Below are 12,912 nucleotides of genomic sequence, written 5' to 3' on the forward strand. Positions count from 1 at the left end.
CTGAAATAAGAAATTCAGATGAAAAGATGATTTTCTGCTTTTATTTCTGTGATTCTTATGCTATATTTTCAAAACTAACTAGAATATCACTTCTGTAGAAGACAGGTTGTGTTTGGCTTGTAATGAAGCTGTAATTGGCATTCTTTGTGTGCTTGCATACTATCACAAGCAATCTAAATTTTTGAAGGATTAGGATTCTCTTTTCAAATATTTCTTACTAAAGATGATATTTTTCCAGACCAAAACTTTAAATATGAAAAATTAAGATTTTTTTTTTTCCTTTTAGAAAATGTTATAAGTAAGCAAAGTTAAGAAAACTTAGCTCTCATAATAGGTATAACTCAGCTGTTCCAAGATCTCTTCTGTATAGATTTCCTCTTCTTTTCCCTTAATGGTCTCAAATTTCCTGCATGTTGGATTCATAGAATTTCAAGAAACTTATCTATCATGGGAACTTGACTCTACTTGTGGAGCTAAAAACAGAGCCATGCAGCAATGAAACCATATTTCCATAATACTACAACAGCTGTGAAGGACAGAGATTAATATAAAATTGAGACAAAACAAAACCTTTTGCTTGCAGAATATTGGTGCACAATAATGTAGTATTTTCTACTAAAATCAAAGATTAGCATCATGGCATTCCCAAATTGTTATAATTTATTTTCAATTAAGTATTTTGATATTTGGTTTCCCATGTCAGTATGAAACAAAAGATTTCTGAACATTTGTAGGCATTTATATAGAAATGTAGATACCTACTTGACATACAACACAATATTGATCACAATCTCCATCCACATTGGTATTCTCATTACTGTATCTAGACAATATATGCAGTCTTTTTTCTAAGTTGCATCTCACACACTGCCTCTTATTGGCTCAGTTCCTCATAATACAAATGAAAAGACTATTTTTCTCTGGAGATATACCCAGAACAATTTAACCATGCATATGTAAAATCTGGAGTGGCACTCATTGTGCTACTACAAATCTCAACAGCAGAATTAACACGCACTTCTCAAAAACATAATCAAAATGTAACTGATCAAATCACATTTAAGCTGATGAATGTTGTGAAAACTCATACCTCATTATTTCTTCCTCTGGAGAACAAGAGGAATGTATACAGAGGTAAGAGAGTTGTTTCCACTGAGTGTGACAGTGTAATACACGATTTCATCTGGCGACCACCCTCACTCCCTGATGGCGGTTGTTTTGTGACACTTGATCTTGTGTAACTGCTTACACACCACAGAGATGGACAGGAACAAAAAGAAAAAGAAGGGAAAAAAAACACATTAAATAATATCAAGCCTTTAAATAATGACAGTGTCATGTTTCTATGATATTTAACCATGATCTGATGTTTCTGAATTCCAGTCAGTCAAAACTTATGTTCAGACAGCAATGTGTCCAGACACATGCTAACAGAATGATTTTAAAATTTGAGTCTTTTTTTTTGTTGTTGTGTGACTTTGACAGAGATTTTTGCACGGGATCCAAAACTTTTCGCTTATTTGATTTATAACTAACTCATACGTGCTCCAGCACATTTAAAGCAAACTGTGGCTATAATGAAGAAACACTCAGAGTGTTGGTCTATTCATTGTAAGTATATCTGGGTAAAGTGTAATAGTAATGAGGCTATGCTTGTTCTCAGCTCACAATGGTGAGCGTTCAAGGATTGCCAGGTGAAGTATTCTTAATCATTTCCCTCCTCTTGCCTCCATATAAATGAGAATACTGAAAAGCTACAGAATTAGATAGAGGCCATGCTGGAAACTGTCAGTTCTAGCTTCTCAAAGCTTTCATTACCCATGTCATGTGTGATGACATAAGAAAAAATTCTTTGATCTTGCAAGAAGAAACAAAAGCCTAAATTGAATGTGAATTGTAGTATGGGAGACCTCACATGGCTTTTTAAACAGGCAAAGGGTTCCTGAGATCACCCATTTTATCCATTGTCAAGAAAGGCCTACCTCTATCTTGGAAGCCACCTTTTCTGGCATAAATGGTGAGATATCTTCTCAGACAAACTGGGTTAGTTTTCAAAGGGATGCGCAGGAGATTCACTAACAATTGCCTGTATTTGTCAATGGGTAGTTAATAAACACTGCTTTGAAAATTTACCTCTGCATGTCCACTCTTCTTTTAGCAGTACAATGGCAGCAGCAAGTTTTCTAAAGGAGCTCCACCCAGCCGGCCTTTCCAGCTGGGAGGGCAGGAGGACATCTGTCTCCAGAACCAGTATCAATCATATTCTAACAATCAGTGTTTCTCATCAGCTGAATTTATTATTTGCACTAAATGATCTGTTTCTCTCAGCTAGTCTTCTAAACTCCCTTTTCCAAGGTTACCACAGATGAGATATAAAAGTCTGTCTCCTGCATGACTCTTTTTCCCTAAAAGGTTTTTTGTAATTGTGACATTGAGACACATTCTTTATATATGAGGTCTGAGATTCTTTCCTGATGGCTCTTCAGTGCTTTGACCCCAGAATATCTCTGCTTGATTTGTCTCTTGCTCAAATGCTAATCTCACTCTAATTGTGTTTTCTCATTTCTTTTGCAGTAAGACTCCTTTTCAGGAAAAGGGTCTGATGTTTATTGCCTACTCACTCAAGTAGAGAACTTGTCATCCTGTGTGTTTGTGAAATGCCACAGGTGCCATGTAGTAAAATAAGAAATGGTGAAACATAAAACTATATGCTAAGTACAAGCGATAGATTGAAACATGCCTTGAATAGAAATATGATTTCCACCTTTCAGAGTAACCTAAAAACACATCCAGTTTTTATGTGCTTATCTATATCAGTGAGTTGTTCTACTGATTTAATTTATTCTTTCGATATGTTTATTAGGGTTATTTTGCTCTGTGGTATACATACTATCGTGTGCAGCCAAAAACATATCTTACATTCACACTTCAAATATAGGTTTTCATATTATGTCCCTCTCCATTGTAACATGATATCATCAGTAATACCTAAAAACAGAAGGCATGAATGCTTCAGGGGTCCTTAAGACAAAAACCAGGATTTTCACCTGTGCAGAGAGGTTAGCTCGGAATTCAATGTGTAAGTTAGCCAAGAAGTTGATGTCAGCTTCCGCATCAACTTCTTTGCAAAGGCAAGACTCTAATTTCCATTTTAGGTTTTCCAAAACTTATCCCCACATGTTGAATTTTAAAACACCCACAGCTACATTTGCTTGGCTCTGTCTCACAAGGGCTCCTGATGAGCAAGATATTGAGTGCAAACAGGTAAAATTGCTTGTAATATATGCCTTCATAAATAGCAGCTCATCATATGATACTTATGTTTGTATTTACTGATGTCTGAAGAATAATTTGTGGTTGTATTCACACTGTCCTAGAGGCCAGCGGCCTTGTTTCATTACATTTGTACTTTTTATTACGCTGTAGTAAGGTGCAGCCTTAGTCTTTAAACTGCTTTCATGCCAATGTTCGCTCCAAAGTCTGTGTACAGGTCTGTCTAAGACTGCAGCCACCCATGCAGGAAAAGGCTGAAAATACACGCCTAAATAATCTGCCTACCTGGACTGCCCACAAGCATGAACATCTTTGCAGAACACTGGTGATCCAAAAGCAAATGGAAATTCAGCCTTCTCGTAGAAATATACAGGCACATATTTGACTTAAAAAATTCACATGCACAGTTATCTGACTATGCTTTCTCTCTTCTGTAACTTTGCTAAAGAATTGTCATAAAATACTGGACAGTAAATACAGCAGCTAAAATTAAATATGTTGTAGTCCCTTGACCTTAATTTAATATTCATTGTAAAAATAGCAACATCAAACACTTGCATGGATCTGATGGGCAGGAAGTTACTACTGGTATTTTGATCCATACGTCCTTTTGTTAATTTTTTCCTATTTGACCCTACTACAACCTCTCTTACTATGTTAAATATTTCCGCTCCACTTTAGTGTTTACACAGGACTTGTAGAGTTACTATGTCACTCATTGCTGGTCATTTAGCCCAGCAATAGATATTTCAGCTCATTCTATGCATTATTGCTCCTATGTGCGTGCATTTTCTTTTTATTTTAATTTTCCAACACAACAGGGATTGCTTTTGATGCAGATAAAAGCAGATATTGGACAATAATCTCAAATATGTTTATACATTAGTTTTCTTATTTTAAAGGAATCTATTTAAATGCTGTTATTTTCATTTCAAAAGAACTGTGTTACTTATCAGTCGTTAAGTGAGCAGATACAAGCTCAGGATATGCTCAGGAAATCACCTACATCCTCAGTAGTCATAGATAAGGCAATGTTTATATTAGCACTGCACTGCTTTTAGCATTTGAAAAATACAGTCACGGGTATTTCAAGACTGTTTGAAAACAATCTCTTCTAGAAAAGATTTAGCTGAAAATGTAGGGAGTTGAAATTATTAATTAGATGATCCAGAGAACATATTTTACCCCAACCTTTTTTCTCTCAACAAGGCTAGATAATTAAGTCAAATTAACTCTGTGGATGTGTGCAAGGGGAGAAGTATTGTTACTAAGAGCCTCAATACTGGATACTTGCTAGACACCTGTTAGATTGATCCTGAGGGAAAAATTAAAACAGGACTGAAATAGATGACTATTAGGCCACATTAAGAGATACCACATAACATTGTTTTAAGAGATGGAATTATGCGTGGAGAGTGTAAAGGGGTAACCTGGCAAGAAAAGTAATGGCAAGAGACTACCAATGCAACTGCTGCTTTGTATTTACCTGTGCTCTTCAAGGATCCTTGCAAACATTTCTCAAACAATAATGCAGCATCTTAACTTCATCCTTCTAATACAATCGCTATGGATGCTATCAATTTGAGCAAGCACATACTACCACTTAACATCTTGAAATTTTTTATACAAGCAGTTAGCAAAACTGTGGGTTGTGTGGAAGAGGCCTGTACAATGCTGTTCTGTCTCACCTTTCCCACTGCGCTAAACCTCTTACTTCTTCTGGAGTAGTACCTGACCCCCTCCACCCAAACATGCTGGATTCCTCGAAAAACTCACATTTGATTCTGTTTTGAATGGAAATGTGCTCAAAATTACTTTCATAGTTTTCTGAAATGGAGTATCACTGACTTTAAACAGTTTCTTTTTTATTTCTCATATCAATGCACCATTCATTTAAATCATCAACATTAACTCATCACATAAATGCTCAGCAGCATTAGTGTTCTGGCTTAAAACAACAGTATTTAAAACTCTGTTTTCATGTGGATCCATTGTGGAAACCATATACTAATAGTGACTTTGAGCATAACTTTGTATTATGACAAACGTTTGTTTTCAAGGCAGCCACAAGATTAGACCTTCAGAGGCTCACTCATGTGTGAGAGCGTCATAGAATCATAGAATGGTTAGGGTTGGAAGGGACCTTAAAGATCATCTAGTTCCAACCCCCCTGCCATGGGCAGGAAAACCCTCCACTACACCAGGTTGCCCAAAGCCTCATCCAACCTGGCCTTGAACACTTGCAGGGATGGGGCATCCACAACTTCTCTGGGCCACCTGTTCCACTGCCTCACCACCCTCTGAATGAAAAATTTCTTCCTTATATCTAATCGAAATCTGCCCTCTTTCAGTTTAAATCCATTGCCCCCTGTCCTATCACTACACGCCCGTGTAAAAAGTCCCTCTCCAGCTTTCCTGTAGGCCCCCTTTAGGTACTGGAAAGCTGCTATAAGATCACCCTGGAGCCTTCTCTTCTCCAGGCTGAACAGCCCCAACTCTCTCAGCCTGTCTTCATAGCAGAGGTGCTCCAGCCCTCGAATCGTCTTCGTGGCCCTCCGCTGGACTCGTTCCAGTAGCTCCATGTCCTTCTTATGTTGGGGACTCCAGAGCTGAACACAGTATTCTAGATGGAGTCTCATGAGAGCTGAGTAGAGGGGCAGAATCACTTCCCTCGACCTGCTGGCCACACTTCTTTTGATACAGACCAGGATACAGTTGGCTTTCTGGGTTGCCAGTGCACATTGCCGGCTCATGTTGAGCTTTTCATCCACCAGCACTCCCAAGTCCTTTTCCTCAGGGCTGCTCTCGATCCATTCTCTGCCCAGCCTGTACTTGTGCTTGGGATTGCCCTGACCCGTGTGCAGGACCTTGCACTTGGCCTTGTTGAACTTCATGAGGTTCTCACAGGCCCACCTCTCCAGCCTGTCAAGGTTCCCCTGGATGGCATCCCTTCCCTCCAGTGTGTCCACAACACCACACAACTTGGTGTCATCTGCAAACTTGCTGAGGGTGCACTCAATCCCACTGTCCATGTCTCCAACAAAGATGTTAAATAGCACTAGTCCCAGTACTGACCCCTGAGGAACACCTCTCGTCACAGGCCTCCATGTGGACATTGAACCATTGACCACAACTCTTTGAGTGCGACCATCCAGCCAATTCCTTATCCACTGAGTAGTCCATCCATCAAAACCATGTCTTTCCAGTTTAGAGACAAGGATGTCGTGTGGGACAGTTTCAAATGCTTTGGATAAGTCCAGGTAGATGATGTCAGTTGCTCTTCCCCTATCCATCAATGCTGTAACCTCATCATAGAAGGCCACCAAATTAGTCAGGCAGGATTTGCTCTTCGTGAAGCCATGTTGGCTGTCACCAATCACCTCCTTATTGTCTATGTGCCTTAGCATACTCGCCAGGAGGATCTGCTCCATGATCTTGCCAGGCACAGAGGTGAGACTGACTGGCCTGCAGTTCCCCGGGTCTTCTTTTTTCCCCTTTGTAAAGATGGGGGCTATGTTTCCCCTTTTCCAGTCAGTGGGAACTTCACCAGGTTGCCACAACTTCTGAAATATGATGGATAGTGGCTTAGCAACTTCATCTGCCAGTTCCCTCAGGACCCGCGGATGCACCTCATCTGGTCCCATGGACTTGTCCACCTTCAGGTTCTTAAGATGGTCTCGGACCTGATCTTCTCCTACAGTGGGTGGTTCTTCATTCTCCCAGTCCCTGCCTTTGCCTTCTGTGACTTGGGCTGTGCCGCTGGAGCTCTTGCCAGTGACGACTGAGGCAAAGAAGTCATTGAAAACCTCAGCCTTCTCCATATCCCGGGTAGCCAGGTCTCCCGTTTCCTTCCGGAGAGGGCCTACATTTTCCCTAGATCTCTTTTTATCACTGACATATTTATAGAAGTTTTTCTTGTTGCCCTTGATGTCCCTGGCCAGATTTAACTCTATCAGGGCTTTAGCTTTCCTAACCTGATCTCTGGTTGCTCAGACAATCGCTCTGTATTCTTCCCAGGCTACCTGTCCTTGCTTCCACCCCCTATAGGCTTTCTTTTTGTGTCCAAGTTGGTCCAGGAGCTCCTTGCTCATCCATGCAGGCCTCCTGGTGTTCCTACCTGACTTTCTCTTCATTGGGATGCACCGCTCCTGAGCTTGGAGGAGGTGATCCTTGAATATTAACCAGCTTTCTTGTGCCCCTCTTCCCTCCAGGGCCTCGTCCCATTGTACTCTAGCGAGGACATCCCTGAAGAGGCCGAAGTCTGCTCTCCTGAAATCCAGGGTAGTGAGCCTGCTATGCACCCTCCTTGCTTCTCTAAGTGTCTTGAATTCTACCATTTCATGATCGCTGCAGCCAAGGCTGTCCTTGAGCATTATGTTCCCCACCAGCCCTTCATTGTTAGTGAGAACATGGTCCAGCAAAGCACCTCTCCTCGTTGGTTCCTCTACCACTTGGAGAAGGAAGTTATCATCCATGCATTCCAGGAACCTCCTGGATTGCCTATGCCTTGCTGTGTTGTCCTTCCAACAGATATCGGGCTGGTTGAAGTCCCCCATGAGGACCAGGGCTTGTGAACGTGAGGCAGCTCCTATCTGTCTGTAGAGGGCCTCATCCACCCAGTCCTCCTGGTCAGGTGGTCTGTAGCAGACCCCTACTGCTACATCCCCTGTCCCTGCTGTCTCTTTAATCCTAACCCATAAGCTCTCAGTTGGGACCTCATTCGTCTCCAGGTGCAGCTCCATGCACTCTAGCTGGTCCTTGACATAGAGGGCAACTCCTCCTCCTCTTCTCCCCTGCTTATCCTTCCTAAAGAGCCTGTACCCTTCTATTCTGGCACTCCAGTCATAGGATTCATCCCACCACGTCTCCGTGATGCCAATAAGATCATATTCCAACAGGCGCGCACACACTTCTAACTCCTCTTGCTTATTCCCCATGCTGCGTGCATTAGCGTACGGGCATTTAAATTGGAACCCAGATGAATCTGACTTCCTGGCTGGAGCGGCTGGAATTCCCTTCTTCTGTTCTACAGGTACTTCCAGCATATCTTTATCATTCATGATATTCCCCCCTTCCCCCTTCAATTCTAGTTTAAAGCCCTGTCAATGAGCCCTGCTAGCTTTTGCGCTAAGACCCTTGTTCCCCTCTGAGAAAGACAAGTTCTATCTGGTGCCAGTAGGCCTGGTGCCATATGACCCATGTCACTGTCAAAGAAGCCAAAATTGTGGCGATACCAGTCCAATGAAAATGAACGTATCAGTCATCCAGTTAATTGTGTTTGGGTCTTGATCATCTTTTCTGTTCCTGTCCTTCGCATTTAGATCATAATCCAAGATGGAAGAGTCGGAGTTAACCAGTCATGTAAGTTCATTCTTAAATACATCAACCATTTTTTCTCTTTCTGAGCTAGTTGGAACAAACGGGGAGGAGGGACTTTATTAAGCTGTCAGTTATGCTGAGAGTACAGACTGCACCTCTGGGAATACAGATGCAACATAGAATGCCTGGTGTTCTCACGTTAATATTAATACACTGGATCCTGTTCCAGCTCACTTATTTTAATACTGGAATTTGAGCTTTGGGAATAGACCTAATTTGTAGAGTTTTAGGTTCGAACAGGGACAAACTTTACACAACTTCATTTCTTGTACAACTGTCCACGTCTCCAGAAAGCAGCTGAATTATCATAATTTCCCTATTTAGGGGTAGAAATGAGCTATGAAGTGGGCTTTCAGGGGTACTATGTAACTCCTTTGGAACTGAGTAGCTCAAGTTTCTGTTCCACCTCTCAGTCACAAGAGGATAGAAATGGGACACAGATTCGGCATCTGAGTAAGGAAACTACATACGAGCACAGACTGAGCCTCTGCATAGAGAGTATAGCTAGTCACAGTTCTTAGTTTAAATATTTATGGATGGCTATATTATGTCTCAGCATCTGTTCTGCATCACAGCTTCTGACACGGAGAAGGAATCTCCCACAGCGATTTGACCAAAGACAACACTACATTCATAGACAGTATGGCAGACAAAAATTTTGCCCTTAAAACATCTGGTTCTTTGGTTCATTGGCTGGATTTTCTGAAAATTATCAGGCTTCCTGCTTTAAATTTCTACGTATTTATTAGACATTAATAGCTAAATTTAGTCACTGCATGATCTCATTATCATCTGTACATACTTTACCAAAATAAAACAATTTTAATTTTACATTATAAAAAAGGAAAGTAAAATAAAATTTTCTCTTCATCTTTGTCCAAGTTTGGCCTTATTCTTTGTCAGAAGCCTGGTAAACAGCCTTTCTCTTGGTTAGAGACTTTGCATTGTATGATGTCCAACAGACATGGAAATTTCTATCGAACTGGACAATTTGTTTTTGAAGAAGTCTTATGGAGAGATGCTACATAAAAATGAGCTTTGCTCCTTACTTTTTGTAGCATTTTCCTCTTCCTTTCTAAACAAAAGTAATTAATTTCATTAGCTGAGCAAGTGTTCACAAGTGCTGAATCATGTGTCCAATGTTTGGTGTCTTAGTCACATAATATCAACAATCATGGACCTTATACCAATGACTTATTTTCTTCTGTTCTTGTCTTTTAAAATTTATATATGTATGTGTATATATATATTTGTATTATTATTTCTTAGATATTGTCATTGTCTCTGTCTTCTTTCCTGGTCCTTATTGTTGTCAAATTTGAGCACCTGATTGCTAGAAGTTACTAAGATTAAACCAGGCAATCTGTTAAGTCAAGAGTTCTTCTGTAGAAATGATGATAGAAAGGAGATTTTACCACCTGTACTCCACATCATTCTCTTGAGGACAACAAAAAAGTAAATACTAAAATGAAGCAATTTTAAGAATCAGTTTTATGGGATCAGAGAGAAACAACTTGAATAACAGATGATTCTCAGAAAGAGGCCTAAGAAGAAACCTGTAATGAAATAAGAACCAAAATTTAAACTTCTGTAGCGCAGAATAAAACTCTGAGAAGTAACATCAATGACACCTCACCAAAGGACACGCTGGCACACAAAGGTATAACTAACATCTCCCTTACAAAGTGCAATATGGTCCAATATAAATGGGATATTCAAGTCAGAATTCAGTCAGAATACTACAAATGCTTCAAATGTCACTTACTGTGATGGGCCAGTTTGAATCTTGTTTGAAGACATAACCTGAAATCTGTACATGCAATACATACTGTATTGTTAGAATTTTAGAAGAATAGTTGATATCAAGCAGCTTCCAAAGGAATACAGACTAGTTCACTCTTGACTGATTGGGCCATATATTGCATTTTGTAAGGCAATGAAAGCAGGGACGCTGCATACCAGAATAAATTTAGTTTCTCAGAGGACAAAAATATAACACAAGAAATAGCTGCCCATCAGATAGTATCTTTGAAATTGTCCATTTCAAGGGTGATGAACAAATTAATGATTGCTCAAAAGGGTTTCAGTTTAATGAGAATAAACATAATTTCTGGGGTGATTAATGAGATATCTATTCCTCCTGAAGCACTTCCCCACATTTACTTCATCTCGTGCCAAACTTTATTAAATTGGCAATGAGAATTATGGAAAAATAATTCAAGAATGGCTAAACACTCTCAGTTCCCTCTTGCAGTCAGATAAAACAAGGATACTAAGAAGCAGCACTCTCAGAAACGACGTTAAATTATTCCACTGCAGATTTGTATACAGACTCTTAAGTGGAAGTAGGTTATGTACCCAGATTAAATTGTTCAAAGACATTTAACAGCAAACGGAAGTTAATGAATCATCTGGTAATGTGTGTCCACTTCGTATTTATCTAATTATTAAATTCCTTTCCTTTCTGATAGCTTTTCACCTTGAGAAAATGTCCTATATGTAGCAGAACAGATGTTGAAAAGCTCAAATATTTCATGTCTTGTATGGTGTCCTGAAAATACTGTTCTCTTCTGCAAAGAGACCAGAGCGCCAAGCACTCACTGTTGCTCATCATCTGCCCTGCTTGTGTTTCTGTACAAGCCGATTTCTTCACATAGGCAGTATTTGAGAATTACCATAAAGTGCCTCTTATATGTGATCTGTTCTTTAGTAAGGAATTCCTAAAAAATAAGGAGCTTTTGGTCTCTTTAGTCTAAGTCTAAGCAGTTTGAAATTCTGTACGTGCTTGATGTGAAGTCTGAAGTCTGAGGCTGCAGAACTCATTTAAAGTGCTTATGAGGAAGATCTAATATATGTGGGTAATAACCTTCACAGGAAGAAAATAATATAGAAATAGAGACGGCTGTGCTGAGCTGCCAGCACTTTCCTATTCTCACCAAAGTTATTTTATTAGCAGCACCTAGACATCCAAAAGTCTGCCTGCCTTTCACGGTGTGTCATTAAGGTCTTAAGGGTTTTCAGTATCACTTTGTAAATGGCAACATTAACAACTAAAAAACTTTCAAGATACACACTTCAGTCCACAGTGCAGTGTCTTTTCCAGCCCCTTGGAAAACTGTAAATTGGAACTAATCTTTGGAAATGTCTAATGTAAATATGTAAGTTGATTATTCTTATCTTACTTGTGCATTAGCTAAAAAGCCCAAGAGGTTGCTAAGCAAACAGTCCTGAGGAGTTCTTACTGAAGAACAAGACATTCCAGTTACTGCAGTGAAAATACAAACAGGGTTTCTCCTAACAATTAACTGCAAGAATAGAAACAATGTGAACATTCCATCAGATACAAAACAGTACAGCTTGGGAAGTCCTTGCCTTTTGAAAAACAAATCTTTTTCTGAAAAACTATTTATTCCATTTAAATAATTGTTAGCTGACTAGTCAAAAGTTTAATTTTTCATCACCAGTTACAGATCTGCTTTTTACTTGCCCCCAAATGAATCTGTATTAGGTAAGCCGTGTGTTTTTAATAGATTTTGTTGTTGTTCTTTTTAATCATAACACTTTGACAAAATACTTGTTTATTAAAATTTTGGTTATATACAATATGACACCATGCTGTGGATCTCTCATTCATGCAAGAGGAGTGTTTATTAATGTGGATAGTTCCATTTGGGACAGTACCTGGGAAGATAATTTTCCCACATCACTCCTAAATTTAGTCACCATTAACTACAATGCAGTGTCAGAAGAAGATTGGTTGTGTCACTCACGGCATTCATGTGACAGAATTTCCTAGAAGTCTTGTGCTACATGCCACAGAAGGACAATCTGTGCCATGTGTGGTCGTCTGCACAGAAGTCCGCCCTGGAAACACAGCCATGGAACAAATCCCTCTATATCTAGTGGCAATATGACTCCAAACAACACTACAGACAAATCTGTAGTTCACCTAGTGCCACTGCATCATATGAAGTGTAATTCATCCAATGTTCCACCTCTGCCCACCTAAAGAATATTTTCCAAATTTATTTTGATGTTTTAATCATGGTTACTGAAGAGCTACCTTCTTTAGCATAAAAAAGCTTCCAGCTTAAATAGAACCAAACTATTTCATAAAACAATAAAAGGAAAATAATTATGGAGAATATTTCTGTCTTCTTTCACCAAAAGTCTATTCCTGTAGCTTAGTCAGCCACTCCTGGAGAGTGGAAAAGGGTTTATAATGGAAGCATTGACGCTATCAAAAATACCTGTTGGCTT

The sequence above is a fragment of the Tauraco erythrolophus genome, chromosome 7, assembly GCF_009769465.1.
Source record: "Tauraco erythrolophus isolate bTauEry1 chromosome 7, bTauEry1.pri, whole genome shotgun sequence".
Lineage (NCBI taxonomy): Eukaryota > Metazoa > Chordata > Aves > Musophagiformes > Musophagidae > Tauraco > Tauraco erythrolophus.